The sequence below is a fragment of the Sus scrofa genome, chromosome 4 (genome assembly GCF_000003025.6).
Source record: "Sus scrofa isolate TJ Tabasco breed Duroc chromosome 4, Sscrofa11.1, whole genome shotgun sequence".
Taxonomy (NCBI): domain Eukaryota; kingdom Metazoa; phylum Chordata; class Mammalia; order Artiodactyla; family Suidae; genus Sus; species Sus scrofa.
This window is the reverse complement of record NC_010446.5, coordinates 84156460-84174396: the sequence shown is the minus strand read 5'-3', so window position 1 is coordinate 84174396 and position 17937 is coordinate 84156460. Positions and strand designations below refer to the sequence as shown.

The 17937-nt window shown below is 40.7% G+C and overlaps 1 long non-coding RNA gene across 1 annotated transcript; it reads left to right on the top strand.

Moving 5' to 3' along the window:
- LOC106510106 lies at window positions 90-11769 on the top strand. The gene is made up of 3 exons (XR_002343364.1): window positions 90-250; window positions 848-951; window positions 5807-11769. It is a non-coding gene; the product is annotated as an uncharacterized LOC106510106 (long non-coding RNA).

The following is a 17937-nucleotide window of genomic DNA, read 5'->3' as shown; positions in this document are numbered from 1 at the left end:
ACCCGCCGGCCGGGCCGGGGCTGCAGCGTCACCTGCAGGGCTGGCGCGTCTCAGTTCTCTCAGTTCTGCTGCTGGGCAAGCTCAGAAATTCGTTTTACCTGGTTTAAATAGCTTCTCCGTCCAGGGCAAAAAGCAAATGCAGTATTGACTTTATTCTTTCTTTGCCTTATTCTTTTTTGCCGATAACTAGTCATCTAATATGCCATTTAAGTGACTTATCTTGTTAATTTTCTCCCTTCAATTAAAACGTGTAAGTTCTTTGAGGCAGGATTTGTTTTATTCACCACTGTCGTTCCCCAGTTCCTAGAGCAATGCCTGGCACATAGTGGGCTCTCCACTGCTGAGAGAATGAAGTCATTATGAAAAACAGGGAAAATACACAGAACGATAAAGGAAAAAGAAAGAAAAAATGTTACCACCCCCAAACTCTTTTAACAGAGAGATTTCCCCCCCTCCCATAATTTATAAGCATACTCTATCTTCAGTTGTGCATCCTGGTAGGGTTTTTGGTTTGTTATTTAATATAATAATATAAATATTTTCCTCTGAGAGTACATTGACTTTATAATCATAATTTTAATAACAGCATGTTAAATACCACACAATAACCGGTTTCCCAATTGTTAGATGGATTATTTCCATTTTTTCTATTAAAAACAATATTTTAATACACTTTATGCATAGTTTTTCCTCATCTAGGGTAATTACTTGAACAAAGTCCCATAAATAGAATTACTGGTTTAAATAATAGGAATTTATGAGCGTCTTGGTGGATATTGTCAAATTTTGTCCCCCAAATTTGAAATAATCCTAAATGACTTTTAAATCTTGTGTGATTTCTCCACAGAGTCTCCTTCAAGCTTCTTCATTCATTAAGCAAGGATACAGTGAGCTCCAGTTATGTGCGTGGCTGTCTTTTGAATTCTAGAAATACAAAGATGAACAAGGCAGGTAAAGTCTTCCTACCTGTGTCGTAAAACCTCAGATGAATTTTGAATTTTTAAAAAGTAATTATCCACTTACACTTGCCATGGCTCCCCAGTGACTACTGAACAAAGTCTAAACTCCCTAACCTGGCTTTCAGATTGGCCTATGATCTGAATCCAGCCTCCTCTCCACTCACACCCAAGCCTGTCCCCATCACCCTTCATAATGCATTCCACATTCTAGTTACTTGACTTTCTATAAAAAAATCACATGACTCAGTCCAGATATATATATGTATGTATGTATATGTGTATATTTGTGTGTGTGTGTGTGTGTATCCTTTCTTATAGTTTTGAGACCTATGGGTAGCTACCTACATTTTTTGCAATCAAGTTCAAGTCTTCAAGGGTCCATTCAGCAGGACTAGGAAGGGGCACAGATGTTTGGGTATATCTTCCAGGAACAGTCCTTGCTTCCTGTCTCTACCCACTAAGAAAAATATGACTCATCTCTCAGAATCAGTGCTTAAAACATGCATACCTCTACACATCCAGCACAGTTAAAGAGTCCTTTCTTTCCCATCACTTTGTACACCTATTAGCTCTAAGTTCGGTACAGTTATTCAGGTAAATGTCCATTTAAGCTGTAGTGTTACACAGTATAACAAACACAGACATCTGACCGAACAACGTACTTAATAGAAATGAATACTAAAACCATTTGCAATTTGGTAATTTGTTTTAAAGAAACTAATTTTAAATCTTCTTTTAGCTATAGCAGTACTTGTAAAATGCATACCACATGTAGACAACTATTAACCAGCTTCAGAGAATGTGTGTGAAAGTCAGTTATAAAATGTAAAGAATTCTACCAATATTAATCTACTTTTTAAATTTTTAAATTATTGTTCTATAGCAATTTTCTCTTCCCCAATTGCAGAGTGGTTTAAGAGAAACCAGTAAAGTCAACTCAATAGGATATTGTGAACAGACAGTATAAAATATTTCCTTTATTTATATTATCCATATCTTTTTTTCCCATGTCATTAGGATGAACTGTTGAAGGCTGACGGTATTATTTATATATTGCCTATTTTATGCAGCTTCTTTCAAAATATTATATAAATTATAAATATAATTGTGTACAAAAGCAATGCAAAGGAAAAACCCCTATAAAGGCTCTTTTCGTAACTATTTCACTTACATATCCATGAAAGCTTGCCCTCTGATTTTTCCCAATTCAGTATTATATAAAGCACTGGGTGGGCGTGGGGGTTGTGGGGGGGGGGCGTTGGCATAAGATTTGATGTTGATGGAGTTGAGAGATGTCTCAGCTCTGGAGAGATGATGATAATAATGATTTCTCCCATATATGATATTTAGGTTCTTTAGACCTGTTTGTAAACCACCGACTTCTTCGTTATTTTGACTAGCCCCTAGTGCAGCAGAAATATTTGATTAACTTTCTTACTCTACTCATTGGCATTGAGGTTTTTTTTGAAGCACCATCTGCAAATGTGTGAACTGTTTCCATTTCAGACATCAGTAGCTCTGCTTAACTGAAAGGGTTGTTATAGTTCAGCTTTAAAATATTATTGATGGAGTTCCTATTTTGGCACAGTGGAAGCAAATCTGACTAGTATCCATGAGGACGTGGGTTAGATCCCTGGCCTCAGTGGATTAAGGATCCGGCATTGCCGTGAGCTGTGTTGTAGGTTGCAGCTGCAGTTTGGATCCAGTGTTGCCGCGGCTGTGGTGTAGGCCTGCAGTTGCAGCTCTGATTCTACCCTTAGCCTGGAACCTCCATGTGCCTCGGGTGTGGCTCTAAAAAGCAAATATATATATATTATTGATAATATCTTTAGTTGCCCTATTGAAATTACCCTTATAATGTTCACAGTTATTTAATACTTATTATGTAGTATACTATGGACATATGGTACATGCATATGATATGTGTGTGTGTGTGTGTGTATGTGTGTGTGTGTGTATGTAACATACAATACCATAGAACATAGTGGCTCACACTCAATATTTCAACTGGTAGGATTAAATATTTTAGAAAATTCTATGAAACATTCTTCTTCATCTGTATCTATATTAAGCTACAGATTTTAATATAGTTAGAGATTATAGACTAGAATGCATTAGGTCCTAGCAAAATTTATGGTTGAAAATTCTTGGAGAGGCATGTCACACTGATACCACATATATTTATTTTATGTCTGCCAGAAGAAGGTAAAGAGGTTCTTAATCTGTTTTGTGTGTGTGTGTGTGTGCTATGAACATCATTGGCAATCAGGTGAAGTTTTACAGTGCTGCTCAGAATAATACTTCGTAATGCATAAACTACATAGGATTACATTTTATTTTATTTATTTATTTTTTCTTTTCTTTTCTTTTCTTTTTTTTTTTAGGGCCACACCCATGGCATATGAAGTTTCCCAGGCTAATTGTCAAATCGGAGCTGTAGCTGCCAACCTCCACCACAGCCACAGCAACTCGGGATCCTTAACCCACTGAGCAAGCCAGGGATCAAACCCGAGTCCTCGTGGATACGAATCGGGTTAATTAAGCACCACTGAGCCACAACGGGAACTCCAGGATTACATTTTAAAATAGTTTTATTGAAAGACAGTTCTATCCATGGGCCCCCCCTCAACATTCTCTGAAGCTTTATAGGTATTTAGTTTGCTCAAGCTACTATAACAAATTATCACAGACTGGCTGGTTTAAACAACATTAATTTATCATCTCACAGTTTTGGAGGCTGAAAGTCTGTGATTAAGTTTGGTTTCTGGTGAGGGCTCTCACCTGGCTTGTAGACAGCCAACATCTCTCTATATCCTCACATGGCATGTCCTCAGTATGGAGAGAGAGGGAAATTGAGAAAGAAAGAGGGGAGGGCAGAAAGAGAGTGTTCTCTGGTGTCTGCTTGTAAGGACACTAATATATTTGATCAGGGCTTCACTCTTATGTCCTCATTTAACCTTAATTATTTCCTTAGAGGCCCCATCTCCAGATATAGCCACACTAGCAGGGGATGCAAATATTGAGTCCATAACAGTACTATGGGGAGGGGGGTGGAGGGGGGAGTTAACTATAGTTTTTCTTTCCCTTTCTCAGAAGCTCTTGGAAATTAAAGTTCTAGGACTCTGAGAAATGGAAGGCATTTAGGGATTTTAGTGATAAAAGACACCTATGCAACCCCCAGGAACACTAAAAGGTGAGCACTGTTTTTACAATGTGTTTTGGTAGTATCATGGTTGTAATTAACTCTTTAAAAATTTTTTTAAGTTTTTTTCTATTATAGTTGATTTACATTGTTCTCTCAATCTCTGCTGCACAGCAAAGTGGCCCAGTCATATGTGCGTGTGTGTGTGTGTGTGTGTGTGTGTGTGTGTGTACACACGTACACACATTCTTTTTCTTACATTATCCTCCATCATGTTCCATCACAAGTGATTAGATATAGTTCCCTGTGCTGTACAGCAACATCTCATTGCTTATCCACTCCAAATGCAATAGTTTGCATCTACTAACCCCAAAGTGTCAGTCCATCCCACTCCCCCCTCCTCCTCCTCCTCCTTCTCCTCCTCCTCGGTAACCACAGATCTGTTCTCCAAGTCCATGAGTTTGTTTCTTTTCTGTAGAAAGGTTCATTTGCGCCATATATTAGATTTCAGAATAAGTGATATCATATGGTATTTGTCTTTCTCTTTCTGACTTACTTCACTTAGTATGAGAGTCTCTAGTTCCATCCATGTTGCTACAAATGGCATTATTTTGTTCTTTTTATGGCTGAGTAGTATTCCATTGTGTATATATAGGACATCCTCTTTTTTTTTTTATTTTCCCACTGTACATCAAGTGGATCAAGTTATCCTTACATGTATACATTACATTTTTCCCCACCCTTTGTTCTGTTGCAACATGAGTATTGAGACAAAGTTCTCAATGCTACTCAGCAGGATCTCCTTGTAAATCTATTCGAAGTTGTGTCTGATAAGCCCAAGCTCCCGATCCCTCCCACTCCCTCCCTCTCCCATCAGGCAGCCGCAAGTCTTTTCTCCAAGTCCATGATTTTCTTTATATAGGACATCTTCTTAATCCATTCATCTGTCTTGATTAAAGTATTTTCCCTGGAGTTAGTGAGTCTTACAATAGAGGAACAGACATAGAAGGAATAGAAAGAAGAGGCATGATCCGCAATGTAGATAGAAGATAATTAGAAGCCTGTCAACTGTATAGTACTGGTCCATTATATAATAAAATAAAAAATACTTGTTCATTATAAAATGTAAATAACTCTACAAATATTAGCTTAGTCTAGTTTCTTTAAAATTACTTTTTAAGTTACCCTAACAATTTTTCTTTCCCCAGTTAGAGGAGTATGAGTAAAAGTATACATATTATTGCAACTAAAAGAAGATTTAGAATTAGGACAATCACGGGAGTTCCCATCGTGTCTCAGTGGAAACAAGTCTGACTAGCATCCATGAGGATGTGGGTTAAGGATCCGACGTTGCCATGAGCTGTGGTGTAGGTCACAGACGCAGCTTGGATCTGGCATTGCTGTGGCTGTGGCTTAGGCTGACAGCTGCAGCTCCACTTCGACCCCTAGCCTGGGAACCTCCATATGCCTCAGGTACAGCCCTAAAAAGAAAAAAAAAAATTAGGACCATCAGCTGAGACTGTAGAGTTTACCTTTCAGCTAAGAGTGTAGGATATGTAGCAGAGCTGGACCACTAATTAGCTTCCCTACCAAAGAAGCAGTCAGTCATGAGCATGTTCCATGGGTCAGTCTCTCTAGGATAGTTCTGTATCTTGAAGGAAATCTCAGAAGCAGCTCTTAATTCTTTTGCCTCTTCTCACTCTAGAAGCCTGACAGCAAAGAGCCCCAATGGTCCTATGATAGCTGTAAGAATGCTACAAACAGTCTGCAATGAGACAAAGCTTCCATAAAGGATGAAGTTAGTCCTGGGCATAATATCAGAGGTGTTTACAGAATCATTTAAAAAATTTTTCAAAACATGAGTTATTAAGCTGGAAACGTTGAAAAAGAACTCCTCCAAGCCTCTGTGAGCAGCCAGCCAAACTAAAATTTGTAAAACTTGGCTGAAGCTTTTGGCCACTACTCAGAATGTAGATAAGAGCATCTCCGGGGTGCCAAAAGATATTTTCCTGTAGTGATGGAGCTCAGGCTTTGGAGACATCTTTGACACTGGAGGCAGGTGGAGATTCCAAACTGACCCACTATGTCTGGAGTTGCTAATAACATGCTGGATGGAGACCAGGCTCCACAAGTCACCCTCTGGAAGGAGGGAAAGCCACATGCTGATCCAGAAAGATGAACTGCTCTTTGCTGTTGCCCTGAATAGCCTGACCCCAGGGATGGAACTTGATAAGTGAAATTTAGAAGATTTGGCCAGGGCTCATTGTTTGATACCCAGGAGGTGATTTGCTGACTGAAGCAAAAGCTGTAATTGTACCAAACAGAGCATCCCTCCACTTGCTGGAGTTTTGAGCCTGCTCTTTACCCATCAGAAGCAGCAAGCCTGCTAGGAGCCAGGGCTTCCTCCAAAGTAAGGAGCTCTGCCTTGCATCTCTTTTGTTAGCTTTATGCCTAATTTCTTTGAAAGTTTTTGTTTTGTTTTGTTTTGTTTTTTAATGGCCACACCTACAGCATATGGAAGTTCTTGGGCCAGGGATTGAATCCCAGCAGCAGCTGGGACCTAGACTACAGGTGTGGCAAGGGACAAATGTCGGATCCTTTAACCCGCTGTGCCTGCAAGGAGAATGGAAGCTGTGCTGCCACAGCGACCTGAGCTGCTGTGGTGGGATTCTAAACCCACTATGCCACAGCAGGAATTCCCTAATTTCTTTTAAAGTTTTTGATGCTCTTATAAAGATATCTTTTGTGTCTATAACTTTTTCCCTTTATTAATGTAATCAGATTTGTTTTGTTCATGAATTGGAATGTGCAGAGACAAAATAACATAAAGTACAAGCTCTAGAGCTAGTCTGCCTGAGGTTTGAATCCTGACTTGTCCTATTCTAGCTGTATGACTCTGAGCAGGTTAATTACTCTGACTCTGTTAAGGTGGTAATAATAATAATACTTATTTAGGGATTGTTGTAAGATTTTTTTGTCAGAATTATAATATGTAAGTGTATGTGAAAGCTTTTTGCACTGTGCCAAATGTATAGTGAATATCAATATGTGCAATTATTGTTTTGCTGATCCTGTGTATAGCAACATTGCTAAACTCTTATTAACTCTATAAGAGTTTATCTGCAGATGCTAATAGTTTTCTTAAATGTCCTGTCTACAGTTAGGGAAAACATTTTTTTCTTTCCATTCTTTAGTCCTCTTACTTAATTTTCTTGGTTTTGTTGTACTAGCTAAACTAGCACTAGCTAATAGAACTTTCTACAATGATGGAAATATTCAGTAGCTGGGTTGTCCAGTATGGTTGCCATATATGACTGTTTAGCACTTGAAGTATGGCTAGTGAGACACGGGAATTGAATTTTTAATTAAATTTGAAAAACCACCTGTGGCTAGTGGCAACCATATCAAATAGCTGAAGGCCAGACCCTCTGCTACAGTGTAGAGGAATGGTTATAATAGGGGACCTCTTTGCCTTCACAAGGCACTCCTCTGAGTTCACCAGTAAGTATGATATTTGCTGTATACTGAAAAATGCCCTTTATTCCTAGTTTACTGAGAGTTTTACCAAGAATTATCATTGAATGCATAAAAGCATTTCTGCATCTATTCAAAGGATTGTAGGGTTTTTCTCCTTTACTTTTATGGTGTGGTGAATTACACTGATAGATTTTTATCTGATGTTAAACCACTCTTGTGTTTCTGGGATGAATCCTCCTTAATCGTGATGCATTTTTAAAATACACTGCTGTACTTGATAATATTTTGTTTAGGATCTTTGCATCTATGGTCATTAGTAATATGAATCTAAAATATTCAGTATTTTGAATATTGTCTTTGGGTGTACACATTGCATCAGGACATGCATTGGGAGTCTTCCCACTTTTTCTGTTCTCTGCAACCGTGTTTATAAAGGGGAGGGAGGCTTCTCTGTTCTTTGAAAGTTGGGAAAATTTCTCATGAAACTGGCTGAACCTGCCCTGGTGGAGAAGAGGACAGGTTTTTCAGATTTCAAATTTAATTCCATGATTATTGGTTTTCTTATTTTTTCTTGAGCTGTTTTTGTTAAGTGAGGTGTTTTTATACTTTTCCATTTCCTCTAGTTTTCAAAGCAGTGCAGTGTTGACCCTAGGCTAATCTTGCTGGGGTCGGGGTGGGCTTATGTAGGGAATGGGTCCCCCCCTTAACACCAGCACCTTGCTTCGAATCTCTGTGGACACAAGATAATGTTGCTACTATCTTTCTCACACCTCTAAGAACAGCCCCTACCTCTGGCCTACTTTATACCGACTTTATTCTAAAGAAAACTCAGGAAGGTCCCGTGGTGAAGGAAAGGCCGGATTGTGGGTTCTCTAATTTTACTTCCCAGTTTTTCCACTACTTCTTGATAAAGAGGCAGTTTAGGTTCTTGGATTTGCAAATCCAGTTTGGAGGCCGGTCTCCTTCCCTGATCTACCTTCTGCCTGGGAAATCTACGTTCAACCTCACCAAAGTGCACTCCGCAAAGGCAGCTCTCGAGCAGCCCCAAATAATTTCTGCGCCAAGAAAGTGGATTCCCCATCCCAAGGCCGGTAGTGGTCCTGCCTCTCCCCAAGGAGGGCTAACTGTGTGGTGCCTCGGGCAGGTGGACCGAAAGCGACATCGAGCGGGTTTGGGGAGCCACGAGCAACAACTACCTTTCGCGCAGGCCAGCCTGCCTGCTGGTTTCGATTCAATCACCCTTGGCCTATATGTCGAATCTCACGAGCGGCGACCAGGTGAGTCCTGGGCTCCCACAAGTTCAAGAACCCACCGGCGCGGATAGGACCTTGTACTTCAGGAAGGACCTTCCCTAGAGGCGCCCAACTCCCGAGGGCGGCTGGAGAGAGCCCGGGGGTCCCAGCGTCCCGCGCGCGCGCTAGGATTTCAAATCCCGCCTTCCGCAGGAAACTGGTGTGGGTGAGGCAGTTCCGTGGCCTTGGGCGGAGGAATCTTTCTGCGAAGCAGGCGATGCTGGCTCAGCACCACAGCAACTGTCTCTGTGAAGCCAAGCGAAGATTTCAGAGCTGGTCCCTGCCGCGGTGTCACCGCAGCAGACAGCCTCGGCGCACTGCATCGCCTGGACGGCTGGTGTCTGTTCGACCGCCACCAGGGGGTGATACGCCCTCACCCTTCCTCCAGGATGCAGCCACTGACGGAGAGGACAGTGGGTCTCAGGCATCCCAAACCCGGAGTCTCAGCTCAGGGTGTCACCTAAGCCAGGCTCATTCCTTCTGCAGATTACAAGGCAGCCCTGGGAAGTCCTGGCTTTTGGACTTACACACCTTGGCCCTCCAAAGGTGGGAGTTCTCAGGCCATCCAAAAATGTTGGAGGGCAATCCCCTTTGGGGCGTTCGAGCTTAATTGATGGACAGTGACTGTGGCCTTTAGGCCACCATAAGGTTCCTGGCAGAGATGGGCTCAAAATCACTGCCAGATTCTAGACAAGGCTGTCACTGACAAAAACAGATTGATGAATCGCCAATTTGAGGGGGGAATCTGAGAGCTGAGGACCAAAGGGATCTTACAGCAGTGGTGATGGCCGGGGTGTACAGGGAAACCCCGCCGCCGCCGCCCCCGCCGCCCCCGCCCCGAGGTTACCCAAGCCTGAGAGCTTGAGCCCAGAAGAACAGAGAGAGCAGAACGTTCATTGTGAGATCTTTCTCATCAGGTCAATAATGATAGATGTCCTTGACTGGCTGCCTACTAGGAGCCAGCTGGAACTACTACATAACCTCCTTTAGTCCAAACCAGAACCCAGTGAAGTTTGAACTGCTGCTGTCCTTGTGCTGTGGGTGAGGGAACTGAGGCTCAGGAAACTTAGGTTACACCGGAAGTGGCAAAGTTAAGACTGAAACCCAGGTCTGACTGACGCCTAGTCCTCGTGTTTATTCCCTTTGCCATAATAACCGTAATAATCAAAGTTAACTCCACTGAGCATTTAATATCTGCCAAACAGTGCGTGAAATGTTTTTGTAATGCCTTATTTATCCTCATAACAACCCTGTTATTATCACAGTGCCTCATACAGGTGTCCCTCACTTTTCAAAAGTTTGCTTCACATTTACAGATTTGCCATCAGTACCCGTTTTCACTAACAAAGAAATTGGAAGAGGAATTTCACCTTGATGCCATAAATCAACAGCATTCAGCGTTTGTCTTGCGGAAGCCCTTATAGAGGCAGCACACTCCCCAAACTGCAAGAGTGGCATCACCAAACTTTTTCCCTAGGAACTTTACTCAGTATCTCAGCATCAAGCCACCAAGCTTTGAACTGTGTCTGGGAGCATCTGTGCTTTATCTTGATTTGTTTTGTGCATCCGTTAGCAAGATGTGTCCTAAGGTAATTGCTTTTCCCTTTACACCAGTTCAGCTTACAACATGTTTCATGGGAATGCTCTGCTGTCAGAAGTGGGAGGAAACCTGTATTTATATACATCTTGTAGTTATCATAGTACTCTATTTAATCCTCATCACAACCCTACAAAGTAGGTATTATTATCATCACTCTCATTTTTTTGGTAAATAAATTATACTTTAATTTTAAAAATAACAGGCAAGTATTACTGATAAATATAGATGCAAAAGTTATCAATGAAATACTAGCAAACCAAATTCAACAGTATAGTGACAGGTTCATACACCAGGATCAAATGGAATTTATCCCTGGAATGCAAGGATAATATATCTTATGTAAACCAAATATGCAATGTACCACATTAATAGAATGAAATATGAAAATCATATGATAACCCCAGTAGATGCAGAAGGAATTTATGAAATAATTAAAACATCCTTCCATGATTAAATAAAAAAAACTCAACAAATTTCTGTACAAAGGACATTCCTCAACACAATAAAGGTCATACTGAAAAAATTCACAGCAAACATCCTATTCAATGGTATTAGCACTCATTTTATAGGGAGGTAAACTAAGACATAGAGGACCAAGAAATTTTCCCTCAGTTACACAGCTAATAACCAGAAAAGTTAGATTTGAACCCAGGCAGTCCCACCCCAGGGCTCATCACTAGCTACCATGTTTTCTTGCTCATTCTGTTATAGGCGCTCCACCCCACCTCTTCTCAAGAATTTCATCTGAGGCAAGCTGAGAAGGTGTGAAAACTCCTCAATGCCCTCTAACCAGTGTGGCTGATGTCATCCTTTCAGTCATCTGCGTTATATATTATGCTATGACTTGGTGCAGCCCCACAATTCCTGTACACCGTGGGGATGGAGCTCATGCAGGCCCTATATTCCCATTATGAGGGACCCTCTGCCGAATACACTGGCCTCTTATCCAGTGCATATCAGCTAGGTTAGGAGATTTAGGCAGAAAAATCTTTTTCTTTCTTTTCTTTCCTTTTATTTTTTAAGCACGAATGTCTGTCTGGGTTTATTGCCTCCCCCAGTTACCAGGTGTATAGAAGAGTCCAAATCTAGGCAATAAATATCTGAAAATATCTGAATTGTTGACTCAAGTTCAAGAAGATGAGGTAGGTCACACCCACGTGGAAGTAAGACTACTGCCATTTTGATGAGGTGTTTGAAATGGATTTTGTGAGGTTGTATCTGTATGGTAGAGCCTGATCCAGTTGGCTTTACTCTTACTGTTTCCCAGCAGGGTTCTTAAGGTTTAGTATGTAAAGAGAAAATAAATAAGTAAATAAATACATACATACATACATACCAGAGGTATGCCTTACACTACTTCTCCATCATTATAATCTGTTGGGAACTTGTAATCTTACATTTCTCTATGAAGAAGGTTAGAGCCTGGGTAAACCAGACTCATGACATTTGGCTGCTTCCACGGCATGCCTGTTTGATACCAAATGGACAGTAATTGGAGGTCACCTTTTTTACTTGCTATGATGGACTGCTAAGTAGCCTCACATCTCATAGTACCTATTGTATTGCTGGGAGGCTGGGATGACAGCTTTTTATCAAATGCCAATAGCAAGTGCTTCAGCCTTTTCTGCTATGTGCCAGTGGAAGAAGGATGCTGTCTGGGTGTGTTCTAATGCCCAGTAGAGTCAGCTTCTGATCAGATAATAATGTTAATATGCATTTACCAGTTGCTTTATAAGTACACAAATTATTCTAATGTCTGGTTTATTCCAGTGGTTTCCATGCCATGTTTAGTCTATTCCAATGGTTTCCACCACTATCTTAGGGAATACCTAGGAATCAACCGTAACAGGACAATGGGATCAATTCCAGCTGGTTGCTGTGGGGATCCATCCCAGGGCAGGGAGGGGTGCCGTGGAAGACATGAGGGATGTCTACCCTCATGGAACCTGACATGGCCAAAGATTACTGAACTTTGATTGCTATAATAGAAATGATCATTTCTGCTTAATTTGTCCATTTATTAACTTTGATAAGAGCAGTTTCTCAAGTCTGGTTTTAGAGTCACTGGGGAAATCTAAAATAACTCCATGTACAGGCCACACCCCAGCCTGATTAAATCAGAATGTCTAGAGAATGGAACCCAGATGTCAGTATTTTTCAAAGCCTGTAGGTGATTCTGATGTGCAGCCCTTCCTCATAGTTTTCCCCCTAAACCCCAATAAATGATTCACGGTTCAGAGCATCAACAGTACCAGCCAGGATAGAGGTCTATAAGTTGGGGACACCAAACATTCTTGGAGAGCCTGAATATTGACCTGACTGAATTAAAGGTAGTGAGTTCCAAGATGTTTTCTCAACCCACATCAGAAATTGATTCTATAGGATCATTTAATAAAAAGGAATAGAGACATGTTGAGGGCATTCCAGGATGGAGCAAACTGGCTTCTGATACATGGAGGAGGTTGAGCCTGGGCCCTGGCCCCCAAAGTAATCTGACCTGGTAACCACGTTTAAATTTCCCTTTGGTTATCCTTGAGCTTTAAGAAAATTCACATCCACCAAAGCAGCTTCTGCCTTGCTCTACCTGGTGGGCCCCCTCCCAAGAGGCTCCCACTCCAAGGGGCAAGCCCTGCCCACCAGCGCACCTGCAGCAGTTGCAGTTCAACCACAAGAGGGCACATGAAACCCACACAGGGATACCCCTGGAGCACCTGATTCTGATGAGGGATAGTGGGGGGCAGGTACTGAGCCCCACAAGACACCATCTATATAGGGCCGCTCTTTCAAGGTCAGGAGACACAGCTGATGTACTTAATTAATAAAAAAAAAAAACACAGATAGCTAGGCAAAATGAGACAAAGGAATACTTTCCCAACAAAAGAACAAGACAAAAGCCTCAGAAAAAAAAAAAAAAAAAAAAAAAGAACTGAACTAAACAAAGATAGGCAATTTACCAGATAAAAGTAATTGTCATAAAGATGCTCACTGAAGAATGGGAGAAGAATGGATGAACTCAGTGAGAACTTCAATAAAGAGAGAGAAAAAAAAAAAAAAAAAAAAAAAGAACCAATCAGAACTGAAGAACACACAGGGAGTTCCCATCATGGTGCAGTGGTTAATGAATCCGACTGGGAACCATGAGGGTGCGGGTTTGATCCCTGGCCTTGCTCAGGGGCTAAGGACCTGGTGTTGCCATGAGCTGTGGTGTAGGTAGCAGACATGGCTTGGGTCCCGTGTTGCTGTGGTTGTGTGTAGGCTGGTGGCTACAGCTCCAATTAGACCCCTGGCCTGGGAACCTCCATATGCCATGGGAAGTGGCCCTAGAAAAGGAGAAAAAAAAAGACAAAAAAAAAAAAACAACTGAAGAACACGGGGAGTTCCCTTGTGGTCTAATGGTTGGGATTCAGTACTTTCACCACTGCAGCCTGAGTTCAATGCCTGTTTTGGGAACTGAGATCCCATATTAAGCTGCTGAATGCCATGGCAAGAAAACAAAACAAAAATCTGAAGCATACAATAACTGAAATGAAAAATACACAAGAGGGAATCAACAGCATGTTAGAGGATGCAAAAGAACAGATTGGTGATCTGGAAAAGAGGGCAGTAGAAATCACTCAATCAGAACCACTAAAAGAGAAAAGTATTTCTTAAAAAATGAAGATAGTTTAAGGGACCTCTAGGACAACATCAAGTGTACTAACATTGACATTGTAGGAGTCTAAGAAGGAGAAAGGAGAGAGATAGGGACAGAAAACCTATTTGAAGAAATAAATAGCCAAAAACTTCCCTAATCTGGTGAAAGCAATAGACATCCAGGTCCAGGAAGCAGAGTCCCAAATAAGCTGAACCCAAAGAGACACATACTGAGATGCATTAAAATGTCAGAAGGTAAAGATAAAGATAAAAACAGGAGTTCCCATTGTGGTTCAGTGGGTTAAGAATCCGACTAACATCCTCATGATGTGGGTTCAATCCCTGGCCTTGCTAGGTAGGTTAAAGGATCCGGCATTGCCTCAAGCTGTGGTTGCAGACATGGCTCAGATCTGGCGTTGCAGTTGCTGTGGCATAGGCTGGCAGCTGCAGCTCCCATTCAACCCCTATACTGGGAACTTCCATATGCCACAGGTGCAGCCCTAAAAAAGAAAAAAAGGTAAAAACAGCAAAAGAAACACAATTAGTTACATTCAAGGGAGCCCTTGTAAGACTCTTGGCTGATTTTTCAGCAGAAAATTCACAGGCTTGAAGGGATTGGCACAATGTATTTAAAGTGCTAAAAGGAAAAAAATAAAAACTTATAACCAAGAATACTCTACCCTGCAAGGTTATCATTCAGAATTGAAGGAGAGACAGAGTGTCCCAGACAATCAAAGCTAAAAGAGTTCATCACCATTAACCCAGTCCTACATAAAGTCATTAAAGTGATTTCTTTAAATGGAAAGAAAAGGCCATAATAAAAACAAGGAAAATTATGAAAGAAAAAAAAATCCCACTGGAAAAGGTAAACATATAGTGGCTCAACCACCTATACAGATAGTATGAAGGTTAAAAGACAAAAGTGGTAAGATCATTTATTATAAATGATACACACAAAAATGTAAAATGTGAAGTCAACACATAAAACATGGTGGGGGAGTAAAAATACGGTGCTTTTAGAATGTGCTCAACTTAAACTACTATATACCTAGGTTGTTATATATGAATCTTATGGTAACCACAAACTAAAATCCTGTAATAGATACAAAAAAAAAATAAAGACAAAGGAATGCAAACATAACATTAAAGAAAGTCATAAAATTGCAAGGGAAGAGAGGAAGAGAAGAACAGCAAAAACAACCAGAAAACAACAAAATGGCAATAAGTGCATACCTGTCAATAATGATTTGGCACATATATGGACTAAGTGCTTCAATCAAAAGACATAAGTAGCTGAATGAATAAAAAACAAGATTTATATATTTCCTGTATACAGGAGACTCACTTCATATCTAAAGATACATATAGTCTGAAAGTGAAGGGATAGAAAAAGATGCTCAATACAAATGGAAACAAAAAGAAAGCTGGGGTAGTAATACTTATGTATACTTACCATTATGTTCACTGTAGCATTATTTACATTAGCCAAGTGTAAATAATGGAAATAACCTAAGTGTCCATTGATAGATGAATAAAGAAGATGTGGTACATATATATACAATGGATATAACTCAAGCCATAAAAATGAAATCTTGCCATTTGTGACAATATGGAGGGGCCTAGTAGGTATTATGCCAAGTAAAATATGTCAGACAAAGACAAATACTGTGATTTCACTTACATGTGGAATCTACAAAATAAAACAAGGCAGAAACAGACTCATAGATAAAGAGAACACACTAGTGGTTGCTAGAGGGGAGAGGGTGGAGGAGGGTGAAATAGGGGAAGGGGATTAAGAGGTACAAACTTCCAGTTATAAAAATGTTACAAGCTGTAATATACGGCATAGGGAATATTGTTAATAATTTTACAGTAAATTTGTATGATGACAGATGGTTACTAGACTTATAGTGGTGATCAGTTTGTAACATGAAAATGTCAAATCACTAGGTTGTACACCAGAAACTCATATAAAATTGTATGTCAACTATACTTCAATTTCATTAAATTAAAAGAAAATTCACACCCAAAATGCGAGGCTGGTTTGAGCTGTGCTTTGAGGATCAGGGAAGAGTCCAAGGATGGATTGGTAAAAAAGGAGCAATCACCTCTTTTAGGCTGACATGGTGGCTGGGCACTTCAGGAAGGGGTCAGTTGGGGTCTGAGCCATGAATGCAGCAGAGCAATGATCAGTGTCCAGAGGCCGGGAGTGGCAGTGTTGTCACAGACTGATTTGGAACCTATGTGAATCCTTCTAAACCCAAGACTGCCAAGGTCCCTGTGCCCCTGAATCTGGAGGTTCTGTGCGAAGGGTTGAGCAGGACAGGAAAAGGGCATTTTTATTTGGACATTATGATAAATTTGGCCTCACCTGTACTGATGAGCAGGTAAAGCCCATCACATATTGGTTGTAATCAAATAGTTCAAGGGTATAGCTCAAGCCCTCCTTGAAGATCTTATTAAAACTAAGCCTCACTTGCAACCACTCACTCACAAAGTTTCTCTTTGACTTTGTTGGACAAAAGTCTTTATGTTGTTGCAGAGAAGCAAGTGTGGGAGCAGTCTCTACCAACCTAGCACCCCAGGAATCAGAAGTGCAGGATGATAGGACACTTTCTATGTAATGCATGTCATGTTGGATAGCAGTGTCTATGAATAAAAGGCTCATCCCTGGTTGATGCATTCATGATTAGCAATGACCAAAATAAAGCTTGTGCTTGTCTTAATCTATGTTGTCTTCGAGCTATATTGTTTCTAGCCTCCCTCAAACAGAACACTGGGAGAAAGCAAGGCCATAGCCTCAACTGAGTAAGAAACAATGTCAGTTTGAAACATATGTACCACATCTGTTTACCTTTTTCGAAATCCTCACCAGAGTTCCCATTGTGGCACAGTGGAAACAAACCCAACTAGTGTCCGTGAGGATGTGGGTTCGATCCCTGGCCTCACTCAGTGGGTTAAAGATCCAGCATTGCCATGAGCTGTGGTGTAGGTTGCAGATGCGGCTTGGATCCCAAGTTTCTGTGGCTGTGGCCCACGCTGGTAGGCCGACAGCTATAGCTCTGATTCGACCCCTAGCCTGGGAACTTCTGTATGCTGTGGGTGCAGCCCTGAAAAGCAAAAAAAAAAAAATTTTTTTTTTAAATCCTCACCAACAGAGTCACAGTATCCCTCTAGCCATAATTCCAAGCACTGTGTCTCCATAGTGACAATTCAGGCTCCTGTTGCCACGGTGATCATTCTGTGAGCTAAAACACTCCCATCAATCCTTCCCCTCCTTCCCATTACCATTGTCAAACCTTCAATCTAGGCCCTTATTATGTCTTCACGACCAAGCACTGGACCTGGCAAATAATAGGCAGTCAATGTATTGAATGAATGTGTCGGACCAAGACTATTAAAATAGCTCTTACCTGGTCTTTCTGTTTCCAGGCCTTGTCTTCTGTGTTATTATGCTTTATCTTCTCTCTTTTTTTTTTTTCCTTTACCGGAATTTTTGAATTTTTGAATCAAACACATGCTCATTTTAGAAAACTCAAACAATGTAGATGCCTATGAAGTTAAAGTAAATATTCTTCGCTTCACCAAGATAAATTCTAGCTGCACCAATGATTTAAACATAAGAAAATTAAAGTTCTAGGAGAATTTATAATTTGTGATAAGCAAAGCCATTTTAAGTAAGAATAAAACCCCAAAGTCTTTAAGAAACAAAATTAATGTATTTGACCATATACACATTTTAAAAAGTTGCATAGAGGGAAATGCCTTACACCAAGTCAAAAGATGAATGACAAACTGGAAAAATGTACTTATAAAACAAATGATAAAAAGCTA